Source organism: Monodelphis domestica, chromosome 4 (genome assembly GCF_027887165.1).
Source record: "Monodelphis domestica isolate mMonDom1 chromosome 4, mMonDom1.pri, whole genome shotgun sequence".
Taxonomy (NCBI): domain Eukaryota; kingdom Metazoa; phylum Chordata; class Mammalia; order Didelphimorphia; family Didelphidae; genus Monodelphis; species Monodelphis domestica.
In genome coordinates, this window is record NC_077230.1 from 452,514,397 (window position 1) to 452,530,959 (window position 16,563).

The 16,563-nt window shown below is 46.3% G+C and overlaps 1 protein-coding gene across 1 annotated transcript in view; it reads right to left on the reverse strand.

Moving 5' to 3' along the window:
• Nucleotides 1-16,563, reverse strand: part of LOC100013894 (zinc finger protein OZF-like) — a 159,906-nt gene that overhangs the window by 93,605 nt on the left and 49,738 nt on the right. The window lies entirely within an intron of this gene.

Sequence of the window (16,563 nt, forward strand, 5' to 3'; positions counted from 1 at the left end):
GTACTCGATGCTGAGCCCCAAGCTATGACAAAGGTTCCAAACATCCAGGTGTCCAGGAGGAAGAAAGATCCAGACATAACACGTCTCCTCAGACCTCCTTCCCTTGGAAAGGTAGTTCAGAAGAGCCAAAAGGAAGTGTGTCTGCAACACAGGATCCAGCTCCATCACCATCGTGGCTGCCCACCATGGGTTAACGACTTGTGAACGCAATACTCTAAGTGTGTTCTCAAGAGGGGAAAGGTCCACTTCAGAAGATAGCGATCTCTTCCAGGTCCATTTGGAAATGCAAGGAAAAGATGGTGGAGAGTGTACTATCTGGAACTATCTGATAGTTCCCTTTTATAAAGCGCTTTATAAGGTTCATGAAGTACTTTAAATATGGCAGTTCGTCTGCTCCTCCAAACAACCTCCAAAAAATAAAGTATGTGGTATATTAACCCCATTTTATACATGAAGAAACTGAGGTTAAGAAGAGTTCGGTCACTCAGTTAGTATTATTAAGCATATGATACATACCAAGCACTATGCTTAGCACTGTCGGTACAAAAAAAGAAAAAGAGGAAAACGACAATTCTTGCCCTCAATGAGCTCACAATCTAACAGGGAGAAAATATGCAACCAAATATGTACAAATGATATAGAGGAAAAATTGGAGAAAATCAACAGAGGGAAAACAATCAATTAAGAGTCATCAGAAAATGAGATTTAAAAAAAAAAGAAAAGAAAATGAGATTTTAGCTGGGACTTAAAGGAAGCCAGGAGGTAGAGACAAGGAAGAACACTCCAGGCCATTAAGAGTCATTCCCTGAAGGACAGCACTGCAGAGAGAAACCCACCTCCTGATTGGCTGACAGGCAGATCCTTGATCCGGAGATGCTGGGAAAATGTAAAAAGATTAGGGGAGAATAAGGAGAGGAAAGAAGACTTCAAGACAAGTGAGAAGAAATGCAAGATTTTTTTTTTACAAAGCTAGTGGGAGACCTCAGAGCAACATACACAAGAAGCCAGTCCTTCCCCACACACGTCCCTTGGATTCCAATGTCCGCACTCCCCAAAACTACAATGAGAAGACTCTCCCAGTGAGATGTCGCCTTGGTTGAGCGGAGATTCTATCTAGCCCTTTACTCTTGAGGATTCTATTGTCTACTATAATCTGTATAATTTCCCCATTCTCTTTGCTTAGATCAATGTGTCAGTCTCCGGTCCAAGGTTGTCTTTTATGTAACTAGCTTTTGGTGGCAGGGAGCTAAGATTAGGGAGAAAAAACTATGGCCCTGTCCTTGGGAGGAAGCAGAGAAGCTGACTCTGATAGTGAATTCCCTGGACAAACACCATGGCCCTAGACTACAAGTCTATGAGCTACAGAACATAGTTATTCTAGCCTAATGCCTCTCTTCAAATAGGAAAGAGAAGGAGTGAGGGTCCTGCCTTGGCACCCCTTCGGCTTCCCACAAAGGCAGCAATCACAGACTCCCTTAGCCATAGGATGGGCTGGGCTGCAGGTTATACATTTATCCAAGCACAGGGCAGGCCCAGGTATCCATGGCAGATAGTCCATCTACATCTATATTACATAATAAATTACTAACCAGTCTCATGGACCAGGAAGCTCTCCATCATCACACAACTCAGAGTTGGAAAGTATCACGTAAGTTCCCTCATCCAATCTGTACCTGAACCAGGATGGAGACTAAAAAGTCCCAGAAATCAATGAAATCAATAAAGTGCATTTTAAAAGACTAAATAAGTGTTCAGCCTTTCCTTGAAAATGTGGAGGGAAACAAAATCTGCTTATGAAAGTGTCCCCTGCTAAGCCAGGCAGCATCAACCATGGTCCTCCTGCTTCATCGGGATCCTCAGAGCCCAGGCACTCTCTGAGGGAAGGCTGGAACCTCCACTGAAGGAAGGAGCCCAGGGGGTGGCCATCTCTTCATTCCCCACCCAGCTGAATTCCTTTTGGACATCCCCATAATGCCCTCAAGGTGGGTACCTCCCTCCATTGCCCTTTCCAGCTTCCTTTGGTAGGTTTGGATTTGACTTCAAGGTCCTTGAAGGAAGTCCTCCTGTTTGGTATCAGTATCCCCAGACTTCTCACAGTGCCCGGTACATAAAGGGGTTGCTGTGGTTGTTGTCCGTCATTTCAGTTGTGTCTGACTCTCTGTGATCCCATTTGGGGTTTTCTTGGCAAAGACACCATAGTGGTTTGCCATGTCCTTCTCCACCTTATTTTATAGATTAGGAAATTGAGGCAAAGAGGGTTAAGTGACTTGCCCAGGGTCACCCAGTTAGAAGGCGTCTGAGGCTGGATGTGAATTCAGGTTGCCCTGACTCCAGACCCATATTTTATCCACTGCACCACTAAGCTGTTCCCCATTACATAGTAGATGCTTAATGAATATTTACTGACTTACTAGACCGACTAGATCACACCAGTTAGGAATGTTTTCATTACATGAAGCCTATATCTGTCTGCAACTTCCTCAAGTGCTCCTATTTCTTTCTATATTCTGGCACAAATGTGTCAAGCTTCATCCTTGTCCATACTACAGCCTGTTGAGTATTTGAAAATGGCTGTCGGGTTCCCTGGGAGGTTGATGATGCCCTAGACTGGTGTTGGCCAACCTATGACAGCTGTCCACCATACCTGAGGACATTTCTCCCATCAGCCACCCTCTACCCAGCAGCCCCTTGGGAGCACTTTCTCCCTCCTCTGTCTGGGGTAAAGGGGGGCTCACAGGCAGTGTGAGGGTTGGGCATTCGGTTTCTAAAAGGTTCACCATCATGCCCTAGACAGTATTAGGGAAGTCAGGAAGACAGGAAGTAGTTTTGGGGGAAAGCTAATGAGCTCTGTTTTGGACATGTTTAGCTGAAGATAACTATGAGCCATCCAGTTTGAGATGTCCAATTGGCAACTGATAATGAAAGACCAGAGGCCAGCAGAGAAGTGTAGGCTGGATAAAGAGAATTATAAGAGTAGAAATGATCATTGAATCCATGAGAATTGATGAAATCACCAAGGGAAACAGCACAGAGGGAAAAGAGAAGAGGACAGAGTGGCCTTGATAAAGACCCAGCTGGGAGACTAAGAAGGAGCCATTCGATAGGCAGGAGGAGAATCAAGAGAGAGCCGTGTCCCAAAAACCTTGGGAGAAAGCTCAAGGAGAAGAAGATGGAGGCAGAGGCCAAGCGGGACATGGATTGGGCAGCTCAAAGATTCAGAAACTTTAGAGAGAGAAGATTTGGCAGAATGATGAGGTACACAGAGGTAACTTAAGGATTCTCCCAGGAAAATAAAATAAGTTTTCTTTTGAACTGAATACTGTACTTTGGGAAATAATATAAGAAAAGTGCCCACAAGTTTTAAATTAAGACAATTAAGTCTAAAAAAATATCTCATTATTAAATCTCTAAATGAATTCTGGGAATTTCAATAGCAACTAGCAAATTTTGCAAGTTATCTAAGAGAAAGACCATCAGATAAAGAAATGTCTATCTGAATTACCAATATTACACAGGAGCAATGAAGAACCAGAGAAGATATTGTTATACTTCCCACAAATAGCAAATGATATAAAGAGATATCTAATGTTTTAAAAGATGACATCTTCAACAGAGATATTTGAATTCTCAAAAAAAAAGTGAATCAAGCATTTTTTAAAAACATCCCAAGCTGTGGGTGGCTAGGTTGCTCAGTGGCTTGAGAGACAGACCTAGAGATGAGAGGTCTTGGTTCAAGTCTGGTCTCAGACACTTCCTAGCAGTGTCACCCTGGTCAAGTCACTTACCCCTAATAGTCTAGCCCTTACTGCTCTTCTGCCTTGGAACCAATACACAATACTCATTCTAAGACAGAAAATAAGGGTTTAAAAAAATGTAAGAAAGTTAAATATAAATAGTTAAAGGAAGGAAATAAGCAAATAAATTTGTCATCTGGGGTTTTCAGGCTGTTTCTAAAAATAATTTATAAGAAAAACTAATCTTAATATTTTATTTTCCTCCAATTACATCTAACAACTATTTTTAATGCTCCCTTTAAAAAATTTTGAATTCCAAATTCTCTCACTCTCTTCTCTCCTCCCTTAGATGCTAAATAATCTGATAAAGATTTTTCTATATTAGTCATTTCATGAAAAAGAACCCAAATCAAAAAACAAAGGAAGAACTGATACAACCATTCTGGAGGGCAATTTGGAACCATGCCCAAAGGTCTTTAAAACTGTGCATACTTCATACTCTTTGATCCTGTAATACCACTACTGGATCTGTATCCCAAAGAGATCACATAAAAAGGGGGGGAAAGGACCCTCTTGTACAAAAATATTTACAGCTTCTCTTTTTGTGGTGGCAAAGAATTGGAAATTGAGGAGATGTCAATTGGGAATGGCTGAACAAATGAAAGTACATGTTGGTGATGGAATACTATTGTGCTATAAGAAATGATAAGCAAGATGATTTCAGAAAAAGCTGGAAAGATCTGCAGGAACTAATGCAGAGTGAAATAAGGTGAATTGGGAGGACATTGTACACAGTAGCAGTAATACTGTACAATGATCAACTGTGAAAGACTTAGTTACTCTCAGCTATGAAATGATCTAGAACAATTCTGAGGGACTTATGGCAAGGAATGCTATCCACCTCTAGAGAAAGAACTGTTGGAGTCGGATGCAGATCAAAGCAGACTATCTTACACATTCGTTTAGTTTTATATGAGTGTTTTCTTACAGCAATGACCAATATGGAAGCATGTTTTGCACCATAATTCATGTATAATGGGAGACCATTTGGATCTTAGAATTTCAGGAAATGGGTGTGAAAAATTGTTGTTGCATGTAATTGGGAAAATAAAATGTGTGATTAAAAAAATGAAGAAAGAAAGTAAAAGGTAGTGTGTTTAGGTCTTCATTCAGACTCCATCAGGATGACATTTTTCATCATGAGTCCTTGGGGATTTTCTTGGATCACTATTGCAGAGAATAGCACTGCTGTTAGGGTATAAGGTGTTCTGGTTGTGCTCATTTCAGTCTGCATCAGTTCGTAGAAATCTTTCCAGTTATTTCTGAAATCCTCTTCCTCATCAATTCTTATAGCACAAAAGTATTATTCCATCACTATCATATATCCCAACTTGTTCGGCCATTCCCCAATTGATGGGCATTCTCCCACTTTGCAATTATTTGCTGCTACTAAAAGAACTACTATGAATATTTTTGTACAAAGAGGTCTTTTTCCTTTTTGTTTTTTCTCTTTTTGGGATACAGACCCAGTAGTAGTATTGCTGGATCAAAATTTTAAAGCCCTTTGGGCGTAGTTCCAGATTGCTTTCCAGAATGGTTCTATCAGTTCACTGTTCCACCAGCATGGCATCAGTGTCCCAATTTTCCCACACTGCCTCCAACATTTGTCACTTTCCTTTTCTGTCTTAATAGATAATCTGAAAGGCAGAAAAACTAACTTTCTTAAGCAGATGTATTGTGACAGTGTGGGCTTCTTTTACTTGACTCAAGCCCAAAGAATTATGCAGAGGCACAGATAAGTGTCGTTCAAAGGCACATTTCAGCTTGATATGAGGAAGAAATTTTGAACAAGTATAGAAATGTCAAAGTGGGATGCCATAGGAGGTAGTAAGGACCCCACTACTGAAGATCTTCAAGAGGAAACTGGATGTCTAATAGCTTTAAATAGTCGAGGATCCTTACAGTGAAATGAGTAGGATCTCAATGGTCTCTGGGGCACTGACAAACTAATAGAGTATGTTGTGCTGGTTTTAGTTCTTTCTGATTTTTTAAAAACTTACCTTCTATCTATGAATTTTAGATTTACTCCACCCTGCTTAATTTTTTAAAATTTTAGCAACCAGGAATGTCTACACCCCCACTTAAGGATTAACTGTTGGGGAGAATGGACTATGACTGACATGTGCTAACAAGTGACAAATCAATAACAACTGACTGACCCCCTGGGCTGTCCTAAGCCAAGCTTAAGCCACCATTGGTACATGTGAGACACATGTGAAATGGAAGTGATATACAGAACTGCCTTTATATTTCGAGTCACTTCCTGTGAATGCTCTCAGAGGCATTGGGAGCTTTTGGCAGCATTTGGCGTACTTATAGCTTTGATGGGCTTTGGTGGACTTTGGCGTTGGAGTTGACTGGGAGGAGTCTGAAGTGTGAATTTTAAAACCTCCATCTTGGTCCAGCACCCAAAAATTGTGCACACCCACACTACACGGGCATGTGCTAGTCAATGAAAAATCAGAAATAACTAACTGCCCACCTGGGCTGTCCTAAGCCAAGCTTGAGTCACCATTGGCACTTGTGAGGCACAGGAAGTGACGGAGAGAGCAGCCTCAGGAATTCGCTCACTTCCTGTGGACAGGGCGAGACAGCAGTTCGTGTGAGGAGCTTAGACAGGGAGGAGGCCCGCAGACAGCTTCCCTTCAGATTGGTCACGTGAGTGATAGGGACTGATCTCTTTTCTTTGCCTCGGCTATCCAACGCCTTGGGCCTTTGGCCCAGCCTAAGCAGAGGCGGTATTTAAGCCCTATTCCCTTCTCTCCTCTCTCTCTCTCTCTCTCTCTCTCTCTCTCTCTCTCTCTCTCTCTCTCTCTCTCTCTCTCTCTCTCTCTCTCTCTCTCTCTCCCTCTCTCTCTCTCTCTGTCTCTCTCTCTCTCTCTTTCTCAATCTCTCTCTCTCTCTCTCTTTCTCAATCTCTCTCTCTCTCTCTCTTTCACTCTCACCTTTCTTCCTCCTGTTAGTAATTAAAAACTCCATAAAAGGTTGACTGCTGACTTGAGTTTTCATTTAGGAATTACATAGCTGAATTCCTTGGTGACCTTAAATTAATATATATCAGTCTTTTAAAGTGATTCCCTTGTAACATTGTGGCTGACCACACGGGAGTCTAAAGAATTCTCTCAATAAACTTCTGAATTTTCTTGCCTTTTTACTCTACCTTCTCATCACTTAGTCCCTTTTAACAGCTAACTCGGCTTAAAGACACAGCTGCTAGAACAAGTGAGTATAAAAAACAACTTCTCGCTTCTCTTTTCTCCTTAAGTTAAATTGGAATCAGCAGTTTTTCTTTTTCTTCCCTTTAATCTTAAGGGGCAGCTGGGTGGCTCAGTGGATTGAGAGCCAGGCCTAGAGACAGAAGGTCCTAGGTTCAAATCAGACCTCAGATACTTCCCAGCTGTGTGACTCTGATAGTTAGATAGAAAACAGCTGTTTTAAATCTCAGCAACAGGACCCTAAAGTCCTGGCTGGGAGAGCTGTTTCTAAATATCCTTTCCTTTAAGGAACAACTTCCTAGATTAAAAAAAAAAAACCCTGTGGAAAGTTTTTTGCTTTGCCCTGCTCCCCACGTGTTTTGTGAAGACTGTTAGAGAACTAACTACAAAATATATATATATATATATATATATATATATATATATATATAAATGAGTACTACATTCTTTGACAATTATATGGCAGCTGAAGAATTAGGGGCATTGAGGAATGCAGGATACCTCCAATTTTTTATATTAATATGTACTGTCATTTTTGTACTCCTCAATACTGTATTTAGAGATGCTAAAATGAAAAAAATTGTGATATGGATATCCATATCAATGTGATATGGAAATCACTTTAAAAGACTGAGATATATTAATTTAAGGTCACCAAGGAATTCAGCTATGTAATTCCTAAATGAAAACTCAAGTCAGCAGTCAACCTTTTATGGAGTTTTTAATTACAAACAGGAGGAAGAAAGGTATTAGAGAGAGTGAGAAAGAGAGAGAGAGAGAGAGAGAGAGAGAGAGAGAGAGAGAGAGATACAGAAGCATGGTTTAGGTGAGGCGGTTTCCCTGAATCAGCCTTGGTGAGTGATAAGGCTGACTCCCCTTTTCCTTGACCTTCTGAAGGCACTAGCCCCCAAGGAGGCCCCTCATCCTGGAGGAGGCCTCATGGCTAGAAGCTGAGCTAGATTTAATCTTCTGAGAAGGCCCCTTGGCTGAGGCCTCTGAACTCCCCCTGGTTTAGGCTATGCTGGAGCAATCTTCTACCCTTTCCTTCTTCTCCTTCTTCTTAATTTCTTCCTTCTATTGTAAATAAACCACCATTAAATCCCATACTGACTTGAGTATTTTATTGGAATTGAATTTAAATCTCCAGCAACACTAATATATAACATATTCAACACTAATATAATATGTTCCTAATTTTACCCCTAACATATCTTAGCATTAATTCTAAGAGAGAAGAGCAGGAAGGGCGAGGTAATCAGGGTTAAGAGACTTGACCAAGGTCACACAGCTAGGAAGTGTCTGAGGCCAGATTTGGCCTGGTGCTCTATCCACCATGCCCCTGGTTTGAGTTCTTAGCCAATTATTTTCCTACCCCTAAAGCTTATCCAAATTACTTTCCATCAATAAAATAGGGATTATCTTGACCTTACTGATTTTATTAGCCTATTTGCAAAGACTAAATGAGATGATGGAAATAAAAACATCTTGGAAATTAGTAACAAGCACCATAAAAATATGGCATTATTTTAATAATAATTACTATTAATCATCATTATCATTAATTGTTAAGATGTGTAAAAATGACAACTGAGGCAGGCATCATCTCCCTTTACCCCTTCTCCTAAGAACAAAGCTGTCACCTGCCATGCCTCATTTGTACAATCCTGACAGGAATTTTTGCTCAGCTTCTTAAGTGGGTGATTATAGGCTGCACCAGCTGCTGTCCTGATGTGCACAAGGCTCGTGACAACAATAAGAGCAAAAGACACGTTCAATGCATCGTAAGCAAAATGCTTGACTAATATCCTCCCTCTGGAGTCTCCTAATAGCCCTGGAAGCAGCGTCACAGGTATCTTTTTCCCAAGTCTGCAGATAAGGAAACTGAGGCTAAAGAAACAAAGAAAGAGAAGAACTGGATGCATCTAGGAAGTCACAAAACAGAGGGCTGAGTTCTGGAAGGAAGGTCTTGCCCATGGGGGATGGGAGAGAATCTGGGTGGCCTTCCTGAAAGAGGTGTCATTTAGGGATTTGCTCTAAAGGATGGATGGGCAGCAAGGTGAAGCAATGGAAAGAGAAGTCTCCTGTTCCTGAGTTCAGCTGTGGCCCTGGCAAAGAATAATTAACCCTGTTTGCCTCAGTTTCTTCATCTGTAAAATGAGTTGGAGAAGAAAATGGAAAATCACTTGAGTATCTTTGCCAAGAAAGCCCCCAAAAGGGGTCACAAGGAGTCAGCGACAACTGAAAGACAACTGAACAACAACAAAATTAAAGGATGGATGAGAATTCTTTAAGTCATTCTAATCTCAACGCTAAGCATTCCCTGCCTTATTAAGGACTTCACCTACACTGAACCACTGAAGTCAGAGGCGTAGAGAGCCGAGCCTGGAGATGGGGGTCCTGGGTTCCACTGTGACCTGGCTGTGTGACCCTGGGTCAGTCACTTAACCCTAGCTGCCCGGCCCTCCCTGCTCTTCTGCAACACTTGGCATTGCTGCTAAGATGGCACGTAAGGACTAAAGAAACAAAGACAAGTAGGAAAGACAGCGTGATTCTTGTCTGGCAGGAGGAGATGGTTGGAGGAGCTTAGACGACCCCGTTCTCGTGCAGGATCCTGGTCCCAGGCAGCACCACCCCAACATAAAGGCAGGGAGCAAGGGCAGAGATTGAGGGAAGCTGAGCAGTGCAGCCAAGTGGGAGACGGACAGACGGACGTACAGATGGATGGCCCCTTTGCCTGAAGCAGGGAGAGCTGCAGGGGCAGCAGACAAGGCACGGCTGCTGGAGGCTCAAAGGAACACAGGCTCCTAAAAGGCTGCACGACGTTGGACTTGAAGTCAGGCGGCCCCGAGTTTGAATCCTGTCTGGGGCACAAGCTTGAAGACCCTAGGAGAGTCCCTTCACCTGCCTCAGGCTCTCATCTGTCAAATGAGAACAGTATGAGCGTCCACCACTTGGTGGTGTAAAGATCAAATGAGAGGATATTGGCAAAATGCTCTGCACACCCATAGCGCAACGTAAATAGTAAATATCAATCACTGTTAAAGGGCCCGAAAGCCGGATAAAAGATTTCAGACTTTATTCCACAGGCCACACCTTCCAGCAAGGTCGGGGGGGAGGGGGGCGGGGTGAGAGCAGGACCAGTGAGGAAGCGTCTACACTCGTCTCAGGAGGCCGGGACAGGGTCAAACGGGAGTGTTGGCAGAGGATCTAGGAAGGAAAGAACCAACGAGACAGCTAGTGCAGACAGGTGGCCCAGGTCCCACTGCAGAAGCTTCGACACTTGGAAAACTTCATTCGAATGACTGGCGCTTCCAAAGCAGAATCATTGCTTCATTTGGTCAAAGCCAAAAAGGACTTGCTATCGGTCCTCGGGCCGCCATGCTGACGGAGTTCTCTCCAAGCAGCTTCCAGACGGGATGGATTGTCAGGAAAACTGGCTTCAAGTGGTGGAACGATCCCGGACCAGATTCTTCGTTGCTGGTCCGTTTCCAGCCGCTGGAAACACGGGCCAGACGCAATGGAAGCCCCCTTGGCCAGAGGGGACGAGCGTTCCGGGGCCCTGCCATCTCCTGTTCGCATCCGTGTACGCTCCGTCCCCCTCTTCGGGGTCGGCCGGCTCGGGGCGTTGTCCGGCATCCGAGGCATGCGTGCCCTGAGCGCCTCCAGGAACGGCGCCGCCATCCAGCTCCTCAGCAATCTAAGCGCAGCGCTGTTTATTCCCAATCCCAAGCCGCTCCAGAACTTTCCGTTTTAATGAGCTCTGACTCGGTGCCTCCTTCAGCCCCAAGAGACGAGGAGGAGGAGCGGCGAGGGCAATTTACCGCCTTCCCCCAAGACGCTGCTTTGGCTCTGGCTCTCGCCAGAAGCTGGGCCTGCTTGGCAGAGCGAGTCCCATGTTCACGTCAGGCATTGACAAAAAGAAGGTCTGCCCAGCTTTGGGAATCTGTCTGGCCATCCCTTCCTGTGGGCAGCCCGAGGGCCGCTGGGTTCTGCAACGTTCCAGGCCTTATCTGGGAGGCGAGTGGCGCAAGGGAGCGCTGCCGTGGGGCTGTGGACTGGGGGGGAGAGTCTGTGGCGGAGCGGCGGCTCTGGTACTTCTCTCTCCTGTCATTCTCCCCACAGAGCGGAGCCTGGAACACGGAGGCAGAGCCCAGACGATGCAGGACGCGCACAGGATGCAGTCTGTCGTGAAGCCAAATGAGACAAGCATCTCAGTGTCTCAAGTGAGAAACGGCCAATCACAGAAGTCTGACATTCAGTGAAAAAGAACCCGAGGGCGTGACTAGGAGAGCAAAGACCTCCGAAGAGCAGAGCCGTGAGTGATTTGAGAACCCGAGGGCGTGACTAGGAGAGCAGGACCTCCGAAGAGCAGAGCCGTGAGTGATTTGAGAACCCGAGGGCGTGACTAGGGGAGCAAAGACCTCCGAAGAGCAGAGCCGTGAGTGATTTGAGAACCCGAGGGCGTGACTAGGAGAGCAGGACCTCGGAAGAGCAGAGCGGTGAGTGATTTGAGAACCCGAGGGCGTGACTAGGGGAGCAAAGGCCTCGGAAGAGCAGAGCCGTGAGTGATTTGAGAAAGCCCGAGGGAGAGAGGCCAGGAGCGCAGACACTTCCTCACTGGGTGACCCCGGGCAAGTCATTTCACCCCGTTTGCCCCCATTTCCTCCTCTGTAAAATAAGCCGAGTAGGAAATGGTGAACCACTCCAGGATCTCTGCCAAGAGAACCCCAAATGGGGTCACAAAGAGTTGGAGAGAACTGCAATAACTGAACAACAAAACACCCCTGTGAGGACTGCTAATGGTCCGTACAGAATGGAAGTCCTTTGAACATAGGGGCCATTTCTTTGGGGCAGCTAGGTGGTTCAGTGGATAGATGTTGGGCCTGAACAAATCCAGCCTCAGGCACTCAGTATGGGTGACCCTGGGCACGCCACTTAACCCTGCTTGGCTCAGTTTTCTCATCTGTAAAATGGGCTGGAAGGAGAAGGAAACGACGGTATCTCTGCCAAGAACACCCCAAACGGAGCCGGGAAGAGGAGGACACCCTGAACGACTGAGCAACACGCATTCTAACAGAAGCCCCACGTTCGACGGTAGATGGAGAGCTCCAAGAAGCCACTCAGTCACCCCTGGGAGCGTGGAGAATGCTGTCCCGGTGACTGTCCTGGAGCCAAGCCAAAGGAAGTGGAGGACCCACGGCCACCTAGGCAAGGAGGGCTCTCCTGGGGCTGACACACTGGCTACAGAAGCTGCTGCATTAGATCCCACAACAACCCCATCAGGAAGGCACCATTATGGTGTGTCTCAGGATAGGGAAACTGAGGCCCCAAAAGGCTGGGCAATGTTTCCCAGGGTCACATTAGTAAGAACTCCCTTCAGCCAGGAACCCCCCTGCCTCCCCCAGCAGTCACGGGGGGCACGGTCTGCGCCCAGCTCTGTCAAAGGCTTTGGAGAAGTGGGGTGCAGGGCCGTGACACACCGAGGGAGTTCCTGCCTCTGTGGAACCGGCTGCTGAATTAGCTGACTGCTTCACGACCAACGCATCTAACTGGGAAATCTAAAGCACGTCGTCCCGAGGGAGCAGGGACCCAGGAAGGCCGGGGCCCACCCAGAGGAGGGCCAACAGGGGATGACAAAGCCCTAAACCAAAGGGCATTTGCGCCGGCTGAAAGGCTGAGAGGGGTGGCCTCCGGGAGCCCAGGGCCTCTATCCCGGGAAGAGAATCTGGTTTGCTCTAGGGGGCTCCAAAGGGAAGGAGGAGCCTGGAAACCGGAGGATGCCCCGGCTCCGGCTCCTGCCCTCTCTGCGAGCTCAGGCAAGTCACGGGCTACCTCCCTGCCTCGGCTTCTTCCTTTGTAAAATGAGAGGCTGCCATCTGGGCCTCTAAAACCCTTCCGCCTTCGGGCAGCTTCGTTCCACACGACAAGGAACCGTGCACTGAGCTGAGCCATCAGATCTGAGGAAGGGCTGCTTCAGGCGCACGCGGCAGGAGCTCTTCAAAAAGCCTTTCCCGTGTCGTAGGAGAGGTTCTTTCGGCCCCTCGGCAGGTCTTGGGCTCCTTCCTGTACGGCCCTGCCAAGGCGGGAGAGCGGGAAGGACTAGGCACACGGCGCTATGTCTAGAGCAGAAATGTGGTGGGAGGCCCGACCGCTGGGGAACGGAAGAGAAGCCAGAATGGAGGCCCCCAGCTCTTCCCGCGGTGCCCCCTGAAATCAAGCTCCGCTATTCAGAGAATGGTTCTGGGGGGGGAGGGGGGTCTGTTCACATGACGGGATAAAAGGCCCCTCCGGCTCTCATCGTTTGGGGTCCTCTAGCTTAGGGATGTTTCAGGGGTGTCCGCTTCCTCGGGACCCCCCCGGGGGTCTTCTTGGCAGGGACACTAGAGGGCTTTGCCATTTCCCTCTGCGGCAAGGACACGGAGGCCAGCAGGGTAGAAGCTGGCCGGGGTCACCCACTGGTGATTGGATTGGCCCTCGGGAAGAGGAGTCTCCCTGACTCCAGCTGCCCTGGTGACCCCCATTCTAAGGAAAAGCCCAGAGGACAGCCGCCCCTCCACCGAACCGGGGGGTCTCTGCTCATCCACAGACCACCAGCAGACGGCTGCCTCTGCCCTCCAGGACCTCCTGCTCTAGAGAGGGCAGGGAATTGGCCCTCACTGGCAGACAGACTGAGAGGCCCACAGGCCCTGGGCAGCGGGAAGCGAGGGGCCAGGCGAGGAGCCCAGAGGGAGGAAGAGGGGATGAAAAGGAAGCTAGGGGAGGGCCAGGCCCAGACATGAGGGGGAGAGCCCGGGGGACCCTTCGTCCTGCGGGGGAGCTGCACCTTCTCCACACGTGGGGACACTGGGGGGCTCAGAGGACCTGACACTGCCTGACTGTGGGACCCTGGGCAAGTCTCCCCAGCGCCGGGCCCTTAATACTCGCCTGCTCTGGAGCCAGGACTGATTCTAAGGAGGAAGGGGCGGCTCTAAAAAGGCTTGCATGGGCTCCTCTGGTCGGCCCGCCTGCAGAAGCTGTCCTGGAGCGGAGGAGCTGCCCACAGAAAGTGCTCCAAAGTTCTAGAGGAAGACTCCCCTCTCTAACAGTGGCCAGACCCTCACAAAGGAGGCCACACCAGACAGGGATCTAGACTCAGCCCCAGCCTGGAGCTTCTGTTCAGATGTAAACGCTGGGGCCGATGGGTGCATCCCTCCCCCCAGGAGGTGTGGATGGGGAAGGAAGACCATGGATGGAAGCGTTAAAAAAAGTAAGAAGACAATCTTACGGCTTTTGTCAGAAACAGGAAATCATCTTGTGGCACAGTGATAAGAGTCTCCATTTCTCTAGCAGTTTAAGGCTCACAAAGGGCTTCTGTTCCAGCAGCCTCCACAAGGCTCATGTTTGGTGTACAAGAAAACGGAGTTCATGAGACTCTGCCAGGATGAGCAGCTAGTCAGCACGAGGCAGGCTTCAAAGGAAGGCTTTCTGCTTCTCTTCTCAGATAATCACTGAATGGGCAGAAAAGGATCTCCTCTCCCGGGCCACACCAAGCACCTTATTGCTGGCCGTCCTTCCTAGGCACAGGGGGCCACAAGCACATCCTGGACGATGGTTTCTGACTCCAGCACAAATGGGACTTAATGAGGCCGTCTCACGAAGCTGTCGTCCTCATTTCAGATCATGGAATCCAAGGGCAAGACCAAAGTCAGGCCTGGCGATGGCCCAGGATGCACTGCATGACTTTGACCTCTTAGATGTCTAGACAAGTTCCAACCGCTCCACAACCTCTGTTTCTGCCTTAACAAGGTGCAACCAAACTAAAGCAAACTCAAGGAAAATCTTTTTGCTGTGTCCCTTTATAGTCCTGCCTGAAATGTTCCATCTTTGTCTCTTTTGTTCTTCCTCTCACATATCGTAGGCACTGGGGATACAAGTCTGGTTCTATTCATTTCATTTTGCATTACATCACACCAACTTCCAACAGCTTCCACCAGTTACTGGAGCTTTAAGAGGTCGTGAGGGACCACAGGTAGATGATCGCACTCTGGGACATTGAGGATCCCAAATCCCCCCACAAACACTCAAGTGCAAGTTTAAAAATGCACTAAGCCTTTTTCTATCTTTTTATTTTTTTAATGAAAGGCATCAGCTATAAATTCCTGTATCCAGAACAAAGCTCCCCAAAGGAACAACTGCACAAAGCCTGAACATAGACAAGTGTCAATAAGCAGAAGGTGTGGCACAACGTAGATCTCTGCAATGGGATAACAAGCCCCCATCCCAGTACAGCCCAGTGAGGGGCCAACCCTAGAGCCTCATGGCAATGAGAGAAAGGAGAAAAGTGTGAAGAGAAGCCTTGAAGTCCCTTATCAAGACCTTATGGTGAAGTGGCCCAGAAGCTTGGACCTCAACTGGAAGAAACCAAGGAGCCCTAATCCTCTCCAGCATCCAAATATCTGGACCTGAGTCAGAGCAGGAGCAAGTCTAACAATCCCTACACAAAGGAGCCATCACTCTCAGGCTCTTAAAGAGCCTGCCTAAAACATTCAGTAAGAGAGCAGCAGTTTGAACTAAAAATAAGCCCCAACCAAGACAATGAGGTTCTGATATAAGAGAACCAAAGAAAACACCAAAGTCTGAATGCCTACGATTAAGAGATGTTCCAGGACAATTCTCAAAAAAAAACAAAAACAAAAAAACCCCAAGAGAGTAGCCCTGCAGCAAATCCAAGTAAAGCACAAAAGAAAAAATGTCCTAGCCATAGGAGTTACAAATGCACCCAAAGGAAATGAAATACAAAACGTATTCAGGGAGAAAACAATAGAAAAGAAAACTGATACTTTAGAATAGATGGTAGAAAAAGTTAGGCAATAACTGACTACACTTAAAGCTGGAATTTAACTAATGGGGGGGAAATCACTCTTAATGTGACTATTAGAAATATTAAAACAAAATTAAAATACTGAAAACATGCAAAAAGACCTATAAGACAGATGAGGGGGGAAAAAAGCCTAAGGGACTATTATAATACCTGATAATTGCTACCAAAAAAACAAGCCTGAACATAATATTTCAAGAAATCATAAATGAAAACTGCCAGATCTCTTCAAACAAAAGGGAAATGTGAAGAAGATTCCACAAGGCACCACTTCCTGAAAGGCATACCAATACACAGAGCCATAATCTAGAATATCCATGTCTGAGAAAAAATACTGCAACCCACCAGAATTCGGAAGCATTTTTAATAGAAATAAAGCCAGATCTGAATGATTGGGGGAAAATGTTTATTGCTCTTGAATAGCTATCCCAATTTAATAAAAATGAGAATATTTCCTAAATTAACTTACTTTTTAGTAACAAAAATAATAATGAAATTTATCTGGGGAAAAATGTGCCAAGAAGATCAAGGAAAGTGCATGAAAAAGTGGAAGCTGCACCAGATATAAAAATATGCTACAAATCAATAATCACCAAAATTATTTAGTAGAGATTAAAAAAGGTCTGGATCTACCAAATAATGACGCACACAATCCATAAAAGCAAACAGGGAAGCATTGTGTTGAAAACCTCAAAAC